The sequence below is a fragment of the Atheta coriaria genome, unplaced genomic scaffold, assembly GCF_025399875.1.
Source record: "Atheta coriaria isolate IRGN ID8LTWV9N9 unplaced genomic scaffold, Caltech_Dcor_3.1 hic_scaffold_10_pilon, whole genome shotgun sequence".
NCBI classification, from domain to species: domain Eukaryota; kingdom Metazoa; phylum Arthropoda; class Insecta; order Coleoptera; family Staphylinidae; genus Dalotia; species Dalotia coriaria.
The window spans coordinates 8,271,440-8,294,532 of record NW_027045452.1 but is presented as its reverse complement, the minus strand read 5'-3'; the positions used below and the strand labels follow the sequence as shown (position 1 = coordinate 8,294,532).

Sequence of the window (23,093 nt, the reverse complement as noted above, 5' to 3'; positions counted from 1 at the left end):
AGAGGAAAACTATATAAGTGTGAAAAAACATTGTGTCAGTCACGGCTCACAACACAACGTCGAGAGAGAGAAAAAGAGGAGAGATTGAACGTCATCCGGAAAGAATGTCGAATGTTATAAAAACATTATATACAGGGTGTTCAAAACCGGAAAACAGACAAAAATGTTTTAAAATGTGTAATCTATGGTTCTGAATTGATTTTGTAAAACCGGAAAACCGGAAATGTTCCTTCCTAAATTCAACCATATCAGATTTCTGACCATAAGAACGCGTTGAGACACAGTGTGTGTTAAAATTCTCTAAAACTTTATATACAGGGTGTTAAAAACCGGAAAACACGCAAAAAGTTAAAAACTATAATTTACGTTTAAACAGATATTTTCTTCTAATTCTGGAAAACCGGAAATTTTCGTCTTACTAATTCAGTCTAAAATAAGACTCCTGATAATACCATTAGATGTTGACGACTCGACGAAAACCCAGCGAATAACCACAGAGAGACGCTGATTAGACGCTGCGTGCCAAGCCACGCAACAAGACCCTGCTTATTTTCCGGCGTGCAGCCAACAAGGACAAGGACACCACGTAGCAACTCCCCGGCGGAGGAGGCGAACAAAACGCACAGCGCAAGAAGTGACTATGACACCGATCTTAGCGTATTGGAGTGAGATGACGAAAAGTGGATTGAGGGACGGCGGCAAGACGACGAAAGCCTTTTAATCAGCGCATACATCTAATTCACTAATTACTCCAAGACCAGACGGGTCTATACATTGGATCTACCCAGGCGTACAACGATTCTAACCTCAAAATAAAAAAACAAAAACATAAACGTTTAGTTTTCTTGAGTTTTTAGCGTGAAAATTTGGTGTTTTAATCAAAGTATGCATTAATTAAGCTTTGCAAATACATGTAAACTAAACTAAACGCGGTTTCCGGTTGGTTTCCCAACTATTCAATTGTGGGGAATACTCCTGAAGGACATGGAATTCTGCAAGGGACGTGCGTTCCAGTTAACGCGTTTGGTTATGTTGGGTTTCGGTTTGCTGCTGTGTGCTTCAGACAAGCATTCACTCCGGTTTCCAAAGACAATGACCGTGTCGCAGGATTGCCGACGAGGACTCTTTGAATAGTTCTCGTAAACCAACTATTAAATAACAAAATATTGAAATAATCAAAATATTTAAATAAAATATTTCGTTTCGATTGTGTATAAAGGGTTGCATATAGTAAATTATAAAAATATGTTAACACAACCTGTAAAATAGATACGTTAATTTTACTTGTGAAATTTAACACCAGAGGGCGTTGGTGTAACACATATTGGTACATATTTTACTTTTTATGAGTATGAAAGGTTGCATATAGTAAATTTTTACTAACCCAAGTTGTAAAATTAAATTTTATGTTGCCTTGTGCTACTTGCCACCAGAGGGCGCTAGTTTATTATTGGCAAAGACAAATCATGTTATGCAAACATTCCTGCTGTATGTACGTATGCATAATCAATTAATATATTATTATCGGACATTGCATCTCTGATACTGTTGACATATTGTGAAATTACCATATATTACCCTAAACATTCCAATTTATATCACGTATTCCCCGTATTCTAACCTCGAAATATACTGTATGTTTATTATTTTAATAAAATTTTCATTTCACTTAAAACACATTTTATAAATTTAGTCATGTCTGCCACGCTTCGAGCGTTTACGTCACGAGTCTTATCGGCGCAGTATTCGCGATTTCGTCCGCACGACAAAACACGAACTCCCACGCAAAGCTCCATCTCGTCCTTGATGACCTTGGCGCGCTCACAGCAACGTCGCTCCGGGCCACTCCTCAGAAAAAAAACTTTGGTGATAAAGTATTCTACTTGGAAAGTTTCTCAAAGTCATTGTATCTATTGTACACGATGTAAACGATAAAACTTTTCGACATCTGACAGCTTCAAAGAGAGCGTTTTTAATTTTTAACTTGTGTAATAACCGCTTTTACGCAGCAACAGCAGTAGCAGGACCAAGAGGATAATTTGTAGACCGGAACTAGTTAAAAGTATGCGCAACAATATGTGCCGTTTTCTGGTTTTCCGGTTCGAGCAACTTGAGTCACGACGAAAATGTTTGCAACCAGCGAACAGATTGCACATCCATGCGGCGCCGCGCGCGGAAGTATAATTCTCGACATTGCAGTAAACTTCCGGTTTGTTAAACTTTAGCCGGGATGCATAAACTAGATAACAGCGCCTACAGACTCAGCGCGTAGTAAAAAGATAACGCCGGGTTTAAATCTACGCGAATTTGATTAAATCTTTTTAACAAACCGGAAGTGGAATTAAAATAATTATACTAAAACTGCAAGAGATGCAAAATTTTATCATAATTAGACGAATACAATGCAAAGAAAAATTTAATTTTTTTTACAATTTTACAAACCGGAAGTGAACTTTATAGCTACTATTGTAACAGTTAAAAGTAATCAAGTTTCCAGGACTTCTCCGCAACAAATCCTTTCTTAGAATAGGATTGTAATAACCTTTAAGATAAATATACAGTGTGTTTCATTTAGATGTGACTTTGGACACATTGTATATATTCTAAAAAGAGTGAATTTTTAGCCTTTCTTAGTGCGTGCCGTAACACTGGCAGGCGCAGATTTATGCAGGTGTTATCCCTCCGCCGGGGGATGGAAAAAGCGCGCGCGGAACAAGCCGGAAATCACAACGGTCTTTCGTAGCCGTCTATTTTTAGCGCGAGCACATTCGTTTCCAATTACGTTTCGGATTACGTGCGGGTTTCTCTCAAGTCGAATTTCTTTTAATATCAATATCGGCGCACAGGACACGTTCCATATAGATTTATTGTTGTCTATTGTTTTCCGTTTCGTAATATCAACCGGAAGTCGTTAATTACTACGACAATAACACCAAGATTAATATTAACACCATTAAATCATTGAGAAATATTTGAAACTGCAATAATTCAAAAACCGGAAAACCGGAAAACCGGATATGAAATATTATTTATATGTAAATGTGAAAATATAAATGTTTGAGCAGATTTCACGATCTGTTTCGAAATTTTGTGCGTTTGGTGTTTATGCTCGGGGTGTTCGAAGAGGGATGAAATTAGATTTCCCAATCGTGTCGTTGGCGTCGTCCGCGATTCGAGGAAGCATTCCAATCTAGACGTTCGTTAATGTTTGCTCATTTACTGCGCTGGCTATTGAGCGAAAGCGGAAAACAAACCCATGCGCTAACCAACACCAATAAAAACGTTATAATCTAGATATGTTGTGAGTTTTATTAGTTTTGCTGACCAGGACAACAACTGACAAGAATCCGGAAACCGGAAAACCGGAAGTTAAAAAATAAAAACCGGTAAACTACTAATTAATCAATTTTATAAGCAATTTTTCGCATTTTTATAATTTTTTATTTGTTAAATTATATTTATTGTAAAAAATTTAATAAATGCTATAAACACACTGTATATATCCCATAATACACTCGTTGTATCCCATGTATTGTCATTTCTTTGTTTGCCTAATTTTATTTCCGCGTATCACATCTTTGCCTACTTGAATATCCGCTTTCCGGAAGTACATACAGATACATATCTCAATCTTGAATCTCGAGATTCACTTTCGGAATGCGGCTCAGGCGGGTCACATTGTCATACAAAGCACACGCCGGAGCAAACACATACAGATGGCGCTCCATACACACATACATATACAGATATAGAATAATCTACGAGAATTGAACAGCGCGTTGAATTTGTCGAATAAAGTGGATTGCTGTCACCGCCAGCGGAGGCGAACAATGGCGTCGATAACGAACAAAATCTGACAAATCAAATACGCTAGGCTTATTTGATCAAAGTGTCAAGTATGGAAATTTAATCATGTGAAAGAATAAAAGTTTAGTTATGGAAAATTCATAGTGTGAACATATGCACATAGATGGCGCAAGTTAAAAGTTTTTTTGTGTGAGAGGAGTGTAAATGGTTTTTCTTTGTGTTATTCTTTGTTCTTTTGATTTTTTTGTGGTCTTTTCATATTTCTACGCCCGTATTACGAAAACCTTTTGTTCTCCATATTATATTTCTGTTATTTCGACCATTGTGAGACGGCTTTCACTTTCGGTTTGCTTTCTTCCGAACAATCATCCGATGCACCCGGCGCGAGTCGACCGGTCATCGAAATAAATTATTTCGGGAAGATGGACGACCCGCCAACATCTGCCTGCGTTAAATCACCAGCGGCCATTTTATATTCCTCAAAAAAACCGTAAAAAACTAAAAAAATCAAATTTTCTTTCTGTTTTCTACAAAAAATATATACAATGTGTTTGTATAATATTTAAATTATCCAGGACCGTATTAATTTTATTTTAAGTGTACAGGACCGGATTTAAAGTAAAAATTTTCCCCAAAAACTAAAAATTTATACTTTATGATGTAATCCTCCCTAAACTTTTTCTATATCCATAAAAAATAGTTACCCAACCTACATTTCCTAACTTTCACCGTTTTTTTTACTGATAATATTTCGGTTTCGGAATATCGTGTCTTCCGGTTAGAGGCAAGATGGAGAAGCCACTCGGCGGTAACATAATAACTGGCGCGTTCCGAGGATACGCGCCGGTGATCCTTGATCCTCTAACGATAATGTCCCACTACTGGTTGCGCCGTCATCATCATCCGGAGATGATGCCTCGTGGCCCGGGCGCAACTTGAGCGCCGCACGAAACCGGCGTAAACCGAGAGGCGGCTAATATTGACGCCGGCGGAATGACTGCAAAGTAATATCGTTAGTATGCCGAGCGTGTAAGTATGGAATCACCTGAATCACCATATTTTAAAGCCCGAAAGTGTGGAATTCAAAGTGACACAATAGAAAACACCTGTTTTAGGGGTTTCAAAATAGAAGAGTACAATAGGTTTAGTATAGGCAACCCATTTTACATGTTCACAGATAATGTAACATGATTTGGGCAGGATAGATGCTCAAAAGCTGTCAAAAATCATTTTAAAGCAATAATTCGTCATAATTACGCGTTTTTTCAAGAAAATTTGATTCAAAAAACTTCTGAGAGATAAAAAACATAAGTTTAGGTTAATAATACCAAGAATAATAATAATTTTACTATAGGCAACCTTTTTACCTCTTTACGCTTAATGTAAAGTAATTTCTCGATGTTTTAAGCTTCAAAGTTGCTAAAATATCATTTTTAAACAATAATTAGTAATAATATTGCATATTTTTCAAAAATCTTTTTATAAAACACTTCTGAGAAGTAGAAAACACATGTTTTAGGGGTTTCAAAATAGAAGAGTAGAATAGATTTAGTATAGGCAACACATTATACATGTTTACACTTAATAAAACATGATTTAGGCAGGTTAGATGCTCAAAAGCTGTCAAAAATCATTTTTAAGCAATAATTCATCATAATTACGAGTTTTTTTCAAGAAAATTTGATTCAAAAAACTTCTGAGAGATAAAAACATAAGTTTAGGTGATTAATACCAAAAGTATAATAATTTTACTATAGGCAACCTTTTTTACCTCTTTACGCTTAATGTAAAGTAATTTCTTGATGTTTTAAGCTTCAAAGTTGCTAAAATGTCATTTTTAAACAATAATTAGTAATAATATTGCATATTTTAATAAAATCTTTTTATAAAACACTTCTGAGAAGTAGAAAATACGTGTTTTCGCTGTCAAAACACAAAATTACAATTATTTTACTATAGGCAACTTCTTAAACCTCTTTACATTCAATAGAACATAATTTGCTGACGTTCTAAATTTCAAAATTCTCAAAACATGTTTAAATCATAGAATTAACCATTAATTAGCCGTTATATTGCGTATTTCCAAGAAATCTGACTTCAAAAGACTTCTCTAAGAAGTTTTATGCGCATTTAAGCTTAAATGCTAAAGGACTCCGCAAGTAGAAGCAACAAAAGATAATGAAACAATGCACATCGCAGTTGCATTCACATTCGCATTCCAAGAAGCACTTGAAGTTTGCACAGCAAAAGCAAACAATAACTAAATAACTTACGTCTCTACAGCAGCACGTCGCAGTCGCGCCCTGAGTGAATATTCAACCCCATTTATTTCAATAAGTAAATTTCTTAGTTCTTAGTTCCAAGTTCACTACTACCAAGTATTGCTACTAGTACTACTCGTGCTTGTGTGTTGAAAGTGCATTAAGCGAATAAACGATGCGTGGATAATTGGATAATTAGTTCGGCTTACAACTGAAAACAGCAATTTGTGAACAAAAACTGATTCAATTAGGAAAAATTACTTTCTATAATCGTAATAGGCAACCTTTTAAGTTTAAATGGATTAACTTAATGAGAAGTTAGTTTTTAACCGATTTTGGTGTAGATTAGAATTAAAACGTTTTTGTTTTGAATGTTGTTTGAAGGATTTTCGCTGGCCTTCGCATTCTGAATTACCTTCAGGACTTTAGAGGATAACAGAGTCGTCAAATCCACTTATGTAATTAACTACGTTGAGCTGTGAATGCTGTTAATGTGAGAATTGTCAATATTTCAACATTGCGAGTGTAGATCAAGAGGTTTCCATTAGTCTTGGGTGAATAGAAGTCACTTGTAAGTTAAATTCAAAGTGATTATTGTTCAAAGCATTCATTTGTGTATATTGGGTTGCATACATTCAAGCACAACAAACTATTCTTTAATTTCAATGAATATTTTGTAATATTAATGAATTTAGGCAACTTTATTAACATAAATAATCAAAATAGGCGTTTTTAGCTGTTTATGTTTAATGTGTTGCCTATAGTTGCAGCATAAAACACATAACCATAAAACTAAATATAATAAAACTAAATTGTATTTCTTTTTATCTTATCACAGATTAAAATAGAAACTAAAAGTCAAGGTTAAACTTTATTACACGATTTGATAATTCCGTAATAAAATTTAATGTATTCTAACCTAGAAATTAGCAGCATTAAAACAAACAAAGCAAAACGTTGGCATTGTTGTGTTTTATATCTCGGGTTATGTTTGCCTCTTGGCTCAAATGTTCGCAAAGAAGAAAACTCTTTCATTTCTCTTATTGTTGCGTCCTTTCACATACATACGAATATAATGATGTTTCCTTTTTCTCTTTCATTTTGCCCATCTCTTGCAGTGCTTTTTGACAAATTGTCAAGAAACTCGGCGAAGCACTTAGATGATGACTCAAAAGACGCACCACAATACTCAAAACCCACAAATAAATAAATCATTAAAACACACTGTATTTTCAACAACTAACCTAAAAATAAATGTAAATAAAGTTGCATACCTTAACAAAAATAATTTTTTTATATTTTTAAATTTAAAATATGATTATGACTATTTTCAGCGTTGTAGACATTAAAACTTTTCCGGTTTCTGCTTTTCAACATTCCGGTACATTTTCCAGTGCATTACAAAGCAGTAACAAAGCAGGCGGGTAAAAGAAACACAGCACAGGGAAGAAGAAAACAGAATTATAATACAATTATTAGTTGTGATACTGTTTTCTGCGTGCTTTCCTTTTATTTGTCGACGGTTTCGTGCGCTTTGGCGACAGTTTCCGAACAAAGCCAGCAAGTTTCGCTGCGTTAACTTTTACTTTATCTTACTCTCACCCTTTTCATATCTTTCTATACGCATTCTAAGAATTCTGGCTTGTTACTTGTTAGTTAATTTTGTTGTGACACTTTTATGAACTTTTACATTAAGTAGAATTAGGAAATTAGCAGGAAAACGCACAAAAAACAGAAAATTATTAGGTATCAATCAATATATGCAACACATCATACAATTTTGTATCATATTGCATTCATCTAAACATTAAACTGCAATTATTTTACTATAGGCAACCTTTTTAACACTTTTACATTTAATGTAATAAAATTTGCCTATGTTATAAGCTCTAAAATGTCAAAAAATAGATTTAAGCAATAATTAGTCATAAAATTTCGTATTTTCAAGAAATCTCACTTCACAAGACTTCTGAGAGAAAAAAAACACCAATTTCGTTCATAAATACAGAAAAGTACAATAATTTTACTATAGGCAACCTTTCTAACCTCTTTACGCTTAAAATAACGCAACTTCCCACAAAAAAAATACAAAAAATTTTTTTTTAATCAATATATGCAACACAACATACATCTTTCCACCATATTCCAAAAACTCCAAATTCTACCCAAAATTAAACTTTAAATTTAACTTTAAATATAGTTTAACTAAAAACTAGTAGCATAATAAAACTTGTTCGCGTGATTTTACGACTTTGCAGGCAGTTTTAAACTTAATTAATTAAACTTGCTGGTTTCCTTCACCCGGCTGCGCTTTGTGCGGAAATGTCCGTATGTATTTATATTACACAGGCAAACTTTCATGTGCACGCGCGAATTATTTTGTTTAGCTGTGTAATTTAGATGTCTGCGAGTCGTAAAACTAAATCGGAAACATTCGCGCTGTTCACTACGTATATTTTTATGCGCTGCAACGCATGACGAGCAAGAAATTTGGCAGAAACTGCATCCTCGTCGCATGATGCATAATGTATTTATAATAATAATTCAGTCGGGCAGTTAAGTCGTTAATCGCTTTCAACTTTCAACCAAATTATTTTAGATTTACGATGATTTTATTCTATTTTTGAGGGAAAAAAAATCGCAAAAAACAAGAAAAATCCGCAAATTTTAATTTTTTTTATTAAAAGTGAATAAAGTATAGTATTATACTCGTTTAATAATATTATAAAGTGGGTATGGGAAGTTGATAATACGTTAAACTCAATTGTGTGAACTTTGCAAGTGCAATCCCATGTAAACCAAGTGTAAAGTGAATAAAACTACAGAAAACTGTAACTGTAGTTGTAGCACTAATGCCCAAATGCAAAATCGTCGTTTTGGCACGTTGTCAGCGTTGCAACTTTGCATGTAACACTCAAACTGCATGATGTAATACGTCATCTATAAAATTTCCACTTTTAAAACGTTAAAATTATTAAAATATTTTTTTAAATATTTTTTGATTCAAGTGCTGCCATCTATGCGTGTGTGAAAATAGATTATGCTAATATTGGTTTGACGTCTTGTTGTTTATGGTTTAGATTTTCAAACGCCTGCCCGTATCTATTCGATTCTAACCTATTTTATATTCATACCACTTTGCACTTTGCATGTTTGTGTGTGTTTACTATTCTATTTTCTGCCATAGTTCCTTCCGGACGTGACGGGCATGACGCGCGTAAACAACGCCTGCAGATAATCCCTTTGCGGACTCAATATGGCCGACGTGCGCACGTACACAAAGTGAATGCAAGTGAGTGCAAGATTTTGCTCGTAATTGTATGCAAATTCAACAGCATTTGGATGAGAAGGTTATTTTGGTGTAAATCTGTGTATAATTGGTTGCCTATATTATAAGTTTCACAATTTCACCAACAGGTGGCGGAAATATTTACAGATTTAATAAGAAAAGTAATTAAAAGGTAATTACAGCTAATTACTTCAGTAAATTGTTTAATATTTTTTTGCCTTTTCTTTTATTTAATTGTTTATTTTGTATTTTACGCGTTTCTCAACAAGAAATTAATGTAATATAAATTTAAACGCTTAAATTAAATTACTTTTAATTCACTTTGTCACAATTGGTTGCCTATAATAACTTTTTACTTCCACGTTTTATTTAATCACAAAAAATAAAATAAAACAAACGTAAAAATGGTGCAACGAGAATAAAACCGAAAAAAACGCTGAAAATTGCTCGAATTAAAACGTCAAATTGACTTTTCCCTTCAGGCATAAAATTCTCCCAGTGAGAATCGTGTGCCGTGGCGTGTAATTGCAGAAAATTGAATTCCCCCGCGAAAAAATGACAAAATAACTTCATAATTGCAAATTTGGTTGCATAACCCCAACGCACGCATCTCAACCCTTTGAACATCTTGTTTTCATAATTTCAATCATTCATAACACAAACTTCTAAGCATTTCCTTTGATAACATGTGTGTTTATGTCGTATGCAACCCAATTTGCATACAATTTCAATGCGAGCGCATAAATATTCCGCGAAACGTGTAAATAATCGCCTGTCGCATAACGTACGCTATTTTCATTTTCGTTTCGTTTTCGTCAAGCGAATTCCTCACCCCTCGCGCCGGTACTATCGTGGCAATTCGCAAAAGTCTACACACAATGGCGGAAAGTCCACAGCGGAAAGGACACAGCAGGAACACAAGACATAGAATACTCATTTACATCTCATTTGCCATTCCTCTCCTTGACGTCCTTTCATTACATGCAACATACATTCATCTACAGAGTGTTCAAAACCATTTTAAAATAAAATTTTACCCAAAAATCAAAAAATTCAAACACTCTGTATATTTTTATTGTGCGTTAGAAATGCATGGAATGTTTAGTATTTTTCGATTTCTTTTTCTTAAAATTCAATTTGTTTTTTTTATGTTGTAAAGTTAGGCAACCAAATATACAATATATTGTGAGACTGGTTGCCTACATGCTTTGCTAATTGGGTTTACAGCGATTAATTGATAGAAGTAGTGCTCGGCGTGTGAATGCGTCAATCAACGCATCAGGGGCGCGAATTAATTTCGAATTAATTTAGCATTGACCTGAATCGCGCGCCGTCGAATATAATACCGAGCGCGCAATCGAGCCGAAGGAAAGCTTAAGCTGTTAAGCGATTATGAAATCAATCAAAAAAGCATCAATCAGATGTGTTTGCGTCCGGAACGAAACAAAACACGCCGATAACGATAACAACTTCCAATCAAAACGTCAATAACAAGTAACAAGTTAAAGTTACACACGTAGCGCGGCGTAGTGTATATTGGGTTGCATAATAATGTAGAAATTGATTATGAGTGAGTGTGACGCTGGTTGGCCGAGCGCGCGACGATGGAGAAAAATGTAAAATCAACATTCAGTGACGCGTACTGGTAATAGAGTCGTTGAATAAACACATAGATGGAGCGCACGTCGGCGGAGAGAGCCCTCGAGAGCAATGAGGGCAATTTCCTCCTTCAACGGGTGTGTTTATTAGTTTACCTCGCGACCTTGTCTCTTCACATCTTCTTTTCGTAGATTTCTACGTGTTTCACGTGTTGCCTACATACTTTCATAACTAACCAACTTTCATACATGAATAGGCAACACAATTAACACCATAAGAGTAAATAACCTATTTTTCCACCTCATAAACGGCAAATTTAACGACCGCTCATAAATTCATAATAATTACTTCGGTGTTCAGTGGAAAATCGATTTGAGGGTGTTTTGAATCGCCTGGATGCGGAAGTACAATTATCCGGAAGAAAACTTAAAAAGTTTGTATCCACGAGATTGCTTCTCGCCAACTTTGCCAACTTCAATTGAGCAGGACTAACTAATAAACGCCCAGCGGCGAGAATAGATTAAATAACTGTAAAAGCGGCGAAGATTTCGAGGGAATTTTATCATCCGCATGAATTCTGAAGAGTCTTTCATCATCTTCCGGTAGATTTAATTCAAGTGCAAATTTACAAAGTTTTCTTTTTGGATAATTGACTAGCATGGTATTGATTTAATATAGGCAACCAAAATGACTCTCAAATTTTTATGTTTTTTATTTTGTTTATAACTTTTGTAAAACTTTATCAATTTTATCAAATTTAATATCAAATTAAAGATAATTTAATTCCCTATAAATTGATATATAATTTATTATGTTTTGAATAGAATATAGGCAACCAAAACAATTTGTATTATTCACTGAAAATTTGGTTATTTTTTGTTGATAACTTTTGTGAAACTTAACCAATTTTATCAAATTTAGTATCAAATTAAAGATAATTATATTCCCTACAAATTGGTATATAATTTATTATGTTTTGAATTTAATATAGGCAACCAAAACAACTTGAAACTAGCTGAAATATTTTGTCCTCATTTTTTGTTGATAACTTTTCCAAAACTCAACCAATTTTATCAAATTTAGTATCAAATTAAAGATAATTATATTCCCTACAAATTGGTATATAATTTTTTATGCTTAGATTATTATTGAGTGAGTTATGAGTCAAAATGTAAGTATTAATTGGTTGGTATGTTTTCAAGTTGACAAACACTAGTTATTGAAGTGTTGTGAGCATTCCAGAGTGGAATCGTCGCGTGAATGATGAAATTACGAAGTAATTACCGACTGAGAGTCGCGTGCGTGTTTATTTTCGCGTCCCAGTCGGCGAAAATTATTAATTTCTATTAATACCCGCAGCGCTTTGGCACTCGCACGTACATTATCTGCTGATATTACGCCAAAAGCAACGATTTTTCCTCGTCGTCGAGCAACTAGGCTCGTTTGATTCGCGCACAACTTATGTAAACACGTAAATAATAAATAACAACCAAAAAAACGCTAAAATTCCATCAATTTTAACGCAAAATACTAAAAAACAAATCATTTATTGATTTAATATAGGCAACCACACATACAAATGTAAAACAAGTTGCCTATATAATAATTATTTATTTTTAAGTTTTTTGGGTTAAATATCACGACTGACTGTATATTTGCGTGTAAAATAAAGTGTTTGGCGTTTTTCTGGCCGACATCTGTCTAATTTATTTTCGAGTTCAAGTACACGCCGCGCAAACATAATTTGCTCACCGCGGATTGCGCGAAACAGACGAAAACAAAAATAACCACGCAAAATGATGTGATATTTTTTCCACCAGCGCAAATTACGTCGTAATATTTTAATTATTTCCGTTCATATCGCAGCAACCAAACATACACGGTGTAAAATTGGTTGTATACATTTAGGCGTCTCGTAAAGCGAATTCAATTTGTAAATTCACGGTTTCAGCGAGAATGAATGATAAAAGCGACACATGCGCCGACGTCTCGTACCACTAACCCAATTTCCGCTTCGGATCGTCTGGTGGCGGTCCGGAGGCGGCGGCACGACGCGTTCTCGTGTTCGACAGTAAATCATGAAACTCGTTTTAAAGCACACAGAGAGAAAAAAACCGCGCGGCGTCTTTTGTCTTTTGTGATTGCCGCCCCCGGTTACAACCGCCGTTCATTTACACCCACATTTTATCTTTCCAAGGCGCTTTTTTTATCATGCAGCGAGTGTGACGACATGGCTTTCATTGCCCCATTGCCGCCACCGCCACCAAAATGTTCGGAATCTAAATGCGAGGAATGCTTTGTGCACGCTTTGAATTTTTATCATTTTTCGTTAGAACACGACTTGTTCCTGTGTGCAACGTGTTGAAATGTAGAAATCCGACTATTGTGATTTTCATCGCGCCGGGATTTGGGTTTTAGTTGTCCGACATTTGCATATTTTTAATTTCGCTCGGTGTGCTCAACTCATTCAGTTTAATGCGGCTTTCAGCGAAAACTGTGTTCAACAAACAAAGAATTTACTTTGTGTAATGCGAAGCTCAACTTGATTTGTTGAATATATTCACTTTGATATGAAATAATATTTTCCGAAACTATAGTCTACTTTTTATACTCGTATAACAAGTTGCATACTCGTACATGGAAAATTCTCGTGTATATTTTTTCACACTCAGCGCATACTTGTACTTACTTGTTGAAATAGTTTCGCACGAGTTTGAAGCATACTTAACTTTCGTTACGTTCGCAGCGTTAACGGTTTTACGTTTGCTTTGAATTTTATTCCACGGAATAAAAACCGACGAGCGCCAACATGTTGAAGGGGTAGCCTACGTAGAAGAACGATTGATGGTCGTAGTCAGACACTGGCCACTCGCAAACGGACACAAGTGCTCGCGAGTAATGTAATTGAACGTAAAAAAAAAGAACTTTAGTTCGGGAGTAAATCAACGAAAACCGATGCGCGTCAATGTGCAACCGAAGAGAATTACACGCCGCCGGCAACATGATTAGGAACTTTTGCCAGCACCTGCTTTTAAGGTTAGAATTTTTTGTATTTTTATTTGCACTTTTGTGATATTTGCACAAGTCATGTTGTGTGTATATATTACGTATAAAAAAAAAACTAACCTTGAAATCGCAGCGATTCAAAAATATTCTAGAACTTTCACTCACTTGTATTCACGCTGTCGTTTTAGTTCGTCAAACTGGAGTGTGGCGCTGCACTAAACACTAACAGGCTACACTCTGCAAGATTCTAGAACGCTCGCTCTGTCACTTGCATTCACGCTGTCGATTTAGTTCGTCAAAATGCAGCGCGGCGCTGCTGTTGATACTAACAGTCTGTACACTCTACAAAATTCTAAAACTTTCTATAACTTGCATTCACGCTGTCATTTTAGTTCGTCAAATAGTAGTGTGGCGCTGCAGTCGATACTAACAGTCCGTACACTATACAACTGTATAAGGTTATATACCTAATATGAATTCGAAAGAAAACAAAAGAAAAACACAAAATTCAAAGCCAAACAAGCGTAAAAACGTATTCAAGTAGAAAAAGCAATGGAACGCAAACCGACGCGGAGAAAACCCAGTGTGTGTGTGGTACAATAGACTAATAGCTGACCTTTAACTTTTTCTTCTGCCTTCTGCACATAAGATGATCGAAAATCTACGAGCACATCGCCGTGAACATCTGAAACAGAACGAAAGCAAATTGGTAAAAACGTATTGACTTCCACATTTAATTTGATTTCTCCTCTGCTGCGCTTGACAATGTGACAAACAAGAATAAATATTTGTTGCAATTTATGCCTATATTCGTGGAAGCTTCAAGCACACAGCACTTTATTTAAACATATTTATTTGTTTGCCTTTTTTTGATATTGCTTCACAATTTACTAATACATTTATTCGGGGATTTATGAGCGTTTCTTTATTTTCGACGTTTTTATGATTGTTTTTATCATCTTGTGCAGTAAATCATCGGCAATCCACTTCGACGTTATTCATATTCAATAATTTTATATGGTAAGTACATATTTATATTGTTTTTTATTAGAATTTGTATGTTTTTAAAAATTTTAGTGTAAAATTTCGGAATTTTCGGTTTTAACCGGTATTTAGGTATACCGGTATTTAAAAAAAAACTAAATATCGATATTTTTTAGACAGAAAGATTGTAATTACCGGTATATACCGGTATTTCCCCAATAAAAATACCGGTATACCGGTATTATCAAATTTTTCTCTATAAAAATATCGGTATTTCGGTATACCGGTATTAAAAGATCAAATATTTATAATTTTTAAAGAAAAATATTAATATACCGGTAATACCGATTTTAATTAAAAAAATACCGGTATACCGATAATACCCGTTTTTCTAATCATTTAATGATAAATTATTTTCAATTTTTACTATTTAAAAATAAAAACCGGTATTACTACCAATATTTCATACTCCCAACTAAAAAACAATAGCTGTATAATGGATTGCATACATTAGTTGTAACTTAACCTATAAATAAAACCCCTGCACGCGCTTGTAACGTAAATAAAAATAAAACTAATAGGTATTATAGTATTAGCACTGTAGGAGGAAAACATAAATGATTAATGCATTCGTGTCATTTTAGCATTATCGCGTCAATGCATTAAATATTCAAACAGCGTTCAACTCACACGTCCATTAACGCTTAACACTGCATTCTCAATCGGGGTGTTTTTGTTGTTCACCGATCCGCAACCTTCCACACGCCGCCCGAAATGTTCCGAACTTTTCGTGTGTTCGGATTGTTCGGAATTTCATGTTAGTGGATGCGAGACTAAAGACTCTAGACTCTTTTTTTAGTATTCAATGGCTACCTATGAGCTACTCAGCACCTAGTATACCTTTGTGGTGGAGTTTTTTTTTTGCGTGTGAGAGACTTCGATTTGCTCCAAATGCGAATCGCACGGAATTTTTCGTCCATTTCGATTTCGATTCCGATTTCAATTACTCCACTTATTATATCTGCGTCAGAACATTTAGAAATCGGTTTTTATTAATGTCAGACGTTCGAAAAGTTTGTGGAATGTGATGAAGTGTTATTAGTTGGGGGAGATGAACGAAATCACTTGATAAACCAGGCGTGCAATGAGTAAAAATAAACGTGTCTGGGTTTTGTTCAATTTCATACTAAATCGGCACCATAATCTGTAATTGTATGTTTGTTACTCTTTCAAGAAGAAACTAGTTACCCAATTTTGATGAAAACTTAGAATATTATAGGTTATTAATTAAAATAAGATATAGACTACATTTTGTAGCAAAAAGATAACTGAAAAAATGTTAAATTAGGGATAAAATTAACACTAAAACTCCATTTATTAAAGCTGATATACTAACATGGCATAATAAGTCAATAAAACAAGCAAATAATTATTTAGGTAAGTTTTGATTAAAATCCACCTGAGCAAAGTCCCGAGAAACGCCTGTAATCTTTTTATCTTATCACTGGTATTGAATCGTCTATATATAAGAAGCGGAATTTAGTCGTGTGTCACATTTCACATTTACTCAGTCAGTTGAAGCGTTTGGTAACACAAAGGGGCGGGTAAAAATGAGCGGACGTACTGTAAGTAAGATTATTATATAGTATATTACGTATCAAGTGGGTAAACGAAGACTTTACACACGAGATTAAGTAACATTTTAGAAGTAGAATAAATAAATTTCAATTTAATTTGATTATAACATTTTTAGTTATTTATGCCGATTCCACCAATTTACTTCGAAGATATGAAGTATTGGTTTGTACAACTCGAAGCAATATTTAATTTATCCAATATTGACGATGAACTCACACAATATTATATTCTGGTCGCATCATTAAGAGAGATAACTTCTACAATACTTCGTGAAATTATCCTCAATGGACCAAGCGCCCCACATCCTTATTTGACTTTGAAACGATTTGTTTTGGATTTATTAGAGGTACCATTCACCTATAAGTAGTTTGTTTATGTAAAAAATAAAATTATTAACTAATTGCACTTAAATGGCATTTCTATCTAATGCAAATCGTTATTCAAACTGTATTCCCATTAACAATGCCTGCAGCAAAACACAAAAGTGTCGAAAACAAATCCTTCTTGTTCGCTCCTTCGCACCGCGAATATGTATGCAGACATTGGTTGCGTGTTTGACGCCGTCACAGCGTTTCCGTTTTACCGCTTCCGCTTTGTGTGCACGCACAGCGCGGCGCGTTAAACACCGTGTCAAGAAAGTGAAAAATATTAAGCAATTCAATTTACTAAGTACATTACCAGCCGCCTTTGTTATAGAAAATTGCATTTGATGATGAATTAAATTAAATTCAGCCGTAAACTTGGTTGCATACAACTTGTCTAGCATAAAAAGCAAGTTTTGTTTGATGTTATTATCATTTTTTGTATTCCATACGACGATAGGAAGTATTTTACTGGCGGGTGCACAAAAATTTAAGCTTTGAAGTGCTCTCGCATTGTTTTAAAAATATTTGACCTGTTTATACATTTTACAAATGCTCAAAAAGCGGATTTTTACTTTTTTTTGAAAATAATATTAAATACATTAATAAAATGATTAAAAAATTAAGTTTTGAAGCAAAATTTTATTCAGTTAAAAATACCGGAAATACCGGTTTTACCGGTATACCGGGATTTCTATTGAGAATTAATACCGGTATTACCGGTATACCGAAATTTATATTCTAAAAATAAAAATGTAAATATAAAAAATACACAAAAATTTTATTTTTTTTTTTGGAAAAATTTCCGGCAATACCGGTTTTTTGAAAAATACCGGTATTTTAAATAAATCCCGATATTTCTTAATGTGAAACACAGCACAATTCCCGGATGTGTATGAAAAATAATGGCATTTACTTCCAAGTATTGCAGCACAACAAAATTGCATTTCTTCAGAAATAAAACATTCTTTAAAGAAGAAAAATTTTTCTAATAATAATTCTTTATAGATTCTTCTCTTACGTCTTTAGTAATGATGACTGATTTACTCTAAACTGTCAAAGACTTTTCCTCTATTATATAAATAGCACATCTGATACAAATTGATTGATATTGATGGAAGTTATATTTTTAGAACTTGAAACATTGTAAGTGCGTATATATAGTTGCCTATAGTCTACGAACAACGAATAACTCACAGTATATAACCTTAAATATTTTTTTCGATTGTGGTGCAAACCAATTTCCGATTGACTCACAAATACGAGTAGTCTTAAGACTAAGACTGCTCACGTTTAGGCACGAGTGGAAAAACTAAATTGGTTTAAGAATCCCCTGTTTTTGTCATTCAAGCGCTTTTTTATCTTTTTTTCTCTGTTTCCATTTCTGCCAATTCGAGATGTCATAAACAGTGAGTTTCCGCTGTGCGTTTGTGTGAAACGTGTACCCTTTTCCGCTTTGCTCGTTGTCGATCTCGTTTCCGGCGCTTAGTCATTGACTCCGCGTATTTTATTATATTGTAAAATCATATTCTTGGTGCTTTTGTCAAGACAGCGCAATTTTCAAGCCAATTATATGGAATTTTCCTTTATAGGTTGAGGAAAAGAGGAAAACTGCAAGTATTTATTCTCTTTCAAGTTAAATAAATAAATTTCTGTGAAATGTTAGTGATTTTAACCTTGATTTTGCAAAAATAGCAACCAGGTAAATACTTTTCAAAAAAAATACTTTCATATTTCACTTCCGGGTTTCCTGTTTTTTTAATATAAATTCTTAAAATTTCAAACGTTATAAAAACTTAAAAATTCATTAATTAAAATATTAAAGTATTACAAGCATTATTTTTGCTTCTGTGGATTTTTCCTTTTCGTATTTATGAACAGGCAATTTATCCTCAGCGGATTTATTATCCTACTGTGCGATTTTGGCAAACTCATCAGAGGGTTCATTTGGTAAGTGAGTATGAAAGCAAGTCAACTAATGGATTTTTTTGTTAAGTGTTTTTCTATAAAGCTACACAACCTAGATATCATAATATCACGCGGCGAGTAATAAATTATTTTACTTTTGACATTTGTCAGTTGAAACAGTGTTAGATTTTCACATAAAATTATTTTTTTTATTTCCACCTTTAAAATGTCACTTTTTACACGTTTTTGAGGCACAAAAATGGTACTTTAAACACAAGAAGTCAAAACCGTGACTAAAATACTTTAGTCATAGGCTTTAGTCACGGGGTGACTAAAGTCAAATGTGCTGATTTCACGTGGAGAATAATAAATTATTTCACTTTTGACATTTGGCAGATGATTTCAGCATAAAAATTTTAAAAACTTTTTAATGTAAAGTTTTACTCTTACTTACAAGTGATAATCTCCTCCTTTTTTTCTGCAATTAATTTCCCCAAGTGTGAATCTCTCCACCGCGAGATAAACTTAAAGTGGAATTAAAATTCGGAAAGTTATTCGCTGCTTTTAAACATTTCAGAACACTTAAATGTTCGCTAGGAGACAAAAAATAATTTACTTTTTGCTCGAATCTTATCTGGGATAGAGCAAACACAAAAAAACGCGCGCGCCTTTAAAAAGTTTCTTCAGCTGCACGGCCGAAAAGCGACCCGAAAGTGAGTTGTCAACTCAATTCGGAATTAGCAATGTAAAGTAAAATAAACCATGAAAAAACGTACCTTTCGCAAAGCAAAGCAAAGCAAAGAAACCTGGAATGAAATTGCCGAAAAAATTAATGCACTCGCAACTTTCTTAATCTTTTATCACCGCTTTTCGTAAGCAAAATCGCATTTCTATAATTTTAATTTAAATTTATTTTATTTCGTATTTTGCGCCCTTTTTATTATGCTTCCCAATCGTAAAATGTTGACTTTATGTGACCGCATCGCGAATAACGACTTGGAAGATCATAAAAACAAATAAAATTTATTTTATTTTATATACAAAGTAAAAGTTAAACAAAAAAACAAAATAATCAAAAGAAACAAAAATAAAACAAAAAATATAAAAATATGCAACTTTTTAAACATATTATTCAATAGAATACTATCCAATGTGTACAACTGGTTGCATATATACTTATGTCACACACAATCTACAAAAATATTTATTTTTCTGTCTAGAAACCACCATCGAAGGATTTATATGTTATTCATATTTATTTTTATTTATGTGTTATGGCCGTGCGCTCGTAAATGGATCCGCGTGGTTCCAAACGTGCGTAAAATTGCGCAAAAAGATATATCCACCATGGCAGATTACGGGTAATATCCTTTTTTATATTCACAATCATATTCGGAAGCATGTTTATTGCATTCAAAATGATAAATTATACTAAAATATCACATTAAATTAAACATTTAACGTGTTGAGCACTTTTGATTACACAAAAACTTATTTAATATGATATGGAATGAAATCAAATAGAAACTTTGTCGTGGGAGAATTGACAGCCAGCGTGACGCAGGTCCTGGTCCGCCTGATCCTGGTGGATTTGGTTGGTGGTTAAATTCGTCCACAAAAGTTTCGGACACGCGAAAAGCTCAGGAATTAAATCAAAATGTTTTGGTTGTTTCGGTTGTTCGGTAGTTTTGGAATGTGTTCGATACTTATATCGCAACTCAAACACATTGTATAGTTATTTTAAGCTGGAAAGGTGTCGCTATCGGCGTTGGCGTGAAATCGCCTCATAACTATTACATTATCCTTATTTTCAGGAATATAAACCGGGTTATCTTTAGTCCTTTATCGTTTTTCCTGTAGAGTTACTTGATATTTTGTTATCGGACGGTTTTATATAGTTTTATAAAGAAGGTAAAATTTAGTTATTTGAATAGTTAGTATATTTTTCTATTTTTACACTTTTTCCACGGTTTCGAGACATAAAAAGTACACTTTAGCCACGGTCGTGACTAAAGTACTTTAGTTATGGAGTGGAACTTGCGCCTGCGTAAAAATTAAATAAAAATAAAAAAACGTAAACATCACATCGCTAAACATGGTTAAAGTGCCACTTAGCACACTTGATACTTAATATACTATTAAACACCCTGTATAATAATGAAACTTAATAACAGCGTATGAAGTAATTCATATTGTTGTTCATTTCCTATTTTATACAGAAACAGCTTCTACAGAATAAATTTCCAAAGGATTTCGCACACGTTGTCATGTGACACGTGAATATTGAGACATGAAGGTAGAATGTAAGTATCGACAAAGGCGTTTGAAGTAGCTTGTGTAATTGGAATCGGCAGCTTTGAAATATGTTACATATTGCTTTTTCTTAGAACAGTGACATGTGTGTGTGTGTGTGTGTGTGTTTAAAGTTGCCTACCTGAGCTGCCAGCTTTAAATTCAAAATGAATAATGTACAATGTACACATTTACGCATAGTAAACAGGATTGAATTCCTGTTTCCTGTATTCCTGTGTTTGCGATTGCAGCGTGGGTGTTCGAGGATGAAGTTTTGTGGTGGTTGGGTTGTGGCAGGATGTTGTCGTATTTACATTTCAATTTTGAAGGTTCCAGACCTTGCAGACGGTGGTAGTCAGTATTGACACAGGTCATTCCACCTTGAGGTATGACTTTGGATTGAGTTAAACATGAATAAAGATAAATACAGCTTATAGGAGATGTAGTTACATCAAAAAGAAAAATAACTAAATATTGAAATTTTACGTGTGGCGACATCTGTTTATGCTTTTTTTAAGCTGGTTTTAAACTTAATTACTTTTGTAAAAATGCCGGTAAATATTTCCTGAAGTCTAAATATGAATTCCGCGTCGCTCAGTTGTATTCACTTGTGTTATGTTTAAATAATTTTGTTGTAACGTAACGTGCACCCCAACAAATTAGCTGAAAAATCGTGCTTAAGTTATAGAAATTTGCATTGCAATTTGTAGGCATGTTGGGTTGCATAACCACAACAATATTTCAAATGTTACCATCAATGTCATGTCTATGAAAAAATATTCTAGCTCATAATTGCAAGAAATGAAAATATTTTTCGTCGTTACACAGAACAGTTATAACACTATAACAAGGAAATTAATACATTAACAAGTAATATTAAAACGAGGCTACATTGTGTTTGACTTTGTTATGTAGCCTTTATTAAAGTAGAAAATAGATATTTAATTGGCCTACATTGTCGCTGCGTCGAGTAAAACAACAAAGCGAAAGCTTTGAGTGGCGCCTGTGTTCCGTGAAAATTCAAAATCTCTAGCGCGTTCTACCATTGAAAATGATTTCATGTGGCGGCTGTGTTGCGAGCTCTTAATAAAAATAAAAATAAAAATAAAATTCGACGTCGCGCGCGCGCTGTTTACGTCGCGTACGTGTGTCCACAAGTAGAGCTTTTATTAAATCACGTACATCTACTTCAACTCTATCAGCGCACGCAAAAAATTAGACCGAAATCTACGCAAATCCAAAAACAAATGAGAATCTTACTCGGTTTAATTAATTTTTTACCATTAATCAAAAAATTTAAAATTTATTTTTTGAAAATGCAACACTTCTGAGCATGCAAAAGTTTATCTTGACAATCTGCAATGTTATAGGTGTAATACTGCACTTTTGCAGCTTTATCCAAAGCTGAACGTCTAGGAATTCGCTGGGAATTGTAGAAAATGCAGACTGTAACGCTTGGAAGCCGAAAAGCCTCGTGAAAATATAAAACAGCTGCGTGAGCTTTTCAAGCACACCGACCTAGCCCTGGCACGCTTTCCACCGCCACAGCCCACGCTTCAAATGAGGCCCAGGCCCACATTAAAGGTTTAAACTATAAACTACTATAAACTAAACTAAGCAATAATTATTTCAATAAATATCACATCAAAAAAACGCAAATAAAATGTTTCTAGACATGTAGACATCAAGTAGTCTTAATATACGTGTTCGGTTGGTTGCTGACGTGAGTAGCCCAGTAGCCGACAGCGTTTTGCATCGCTCATTTCTCAAGTTGGCAGCTGAATTGCGCACGACTGTATGTTATTCTCTTCTTTCTTTTTTCTTTTCTATCTTTTCCACACACACACATTGCCCGCGAGTTAGTCTAAGCTGGGCGGACAGCGTAAGTAAAATAAATGCGCTTGTATCTCGCAGACAATTCGGTTTATTCACTGGATTCTGTAATTC

The 23,093-nt window shown here is 34.3% G+C and overlaps 1 protein-coding gene and 3 long non-coding RNA genes across 4 annotated transcripts in view; 3 read left to right on the top strand and 1 right to left on the bottom strand.

Annotated features, from left to right (window-relative positions):
* FMRFaR (FMRFamide Receptor) overlaps positions 1-23,093 on the bottom strand; it is a 44,029-nt gene that overhangs the window by 15,318 nt on the left and 5,618 nt on the right. Inside the window, 1 exon segment of the mRNA XM_065313380.1 lies at positions 14,579-14,647. The gene's annotated coding sequence lies outside the window, so the exon portion shown is untranslated.
* LOC135800222 (uncharacterized) lies at positions 13,663-21,151 on the top strand. Its single transcript, XR_010550124.1, has 3 exons — positions 13,663-13,992; positions 14,931-14,982; positions 21,074-21,151. It is a non-coding gene; the product is annotated as an uncharacterized lncRNA (long non-coding RNA).
* On the top strand, positions 14,236-14,763 carry LOC135800223 (uncharacterized). Its single transcript, XR_010550125.1, has 2 exons — positions 14,236-14,293; positions 14,355-14,763. It is a non-coding gene; the product is annotated as an uncharacterized lncRNA (long non-coding RNA).
* On the top strand, positions 16,499-16,989 carry LOC135800910 (uncharacterized). The gene is made up of 2 exons (XR_010550242.1): positions 16,499-16,571; positions 16,700-16,989. It is a non-coding gene; the product is annotated as an uncharacterized lncRNA (long non-coding RNA).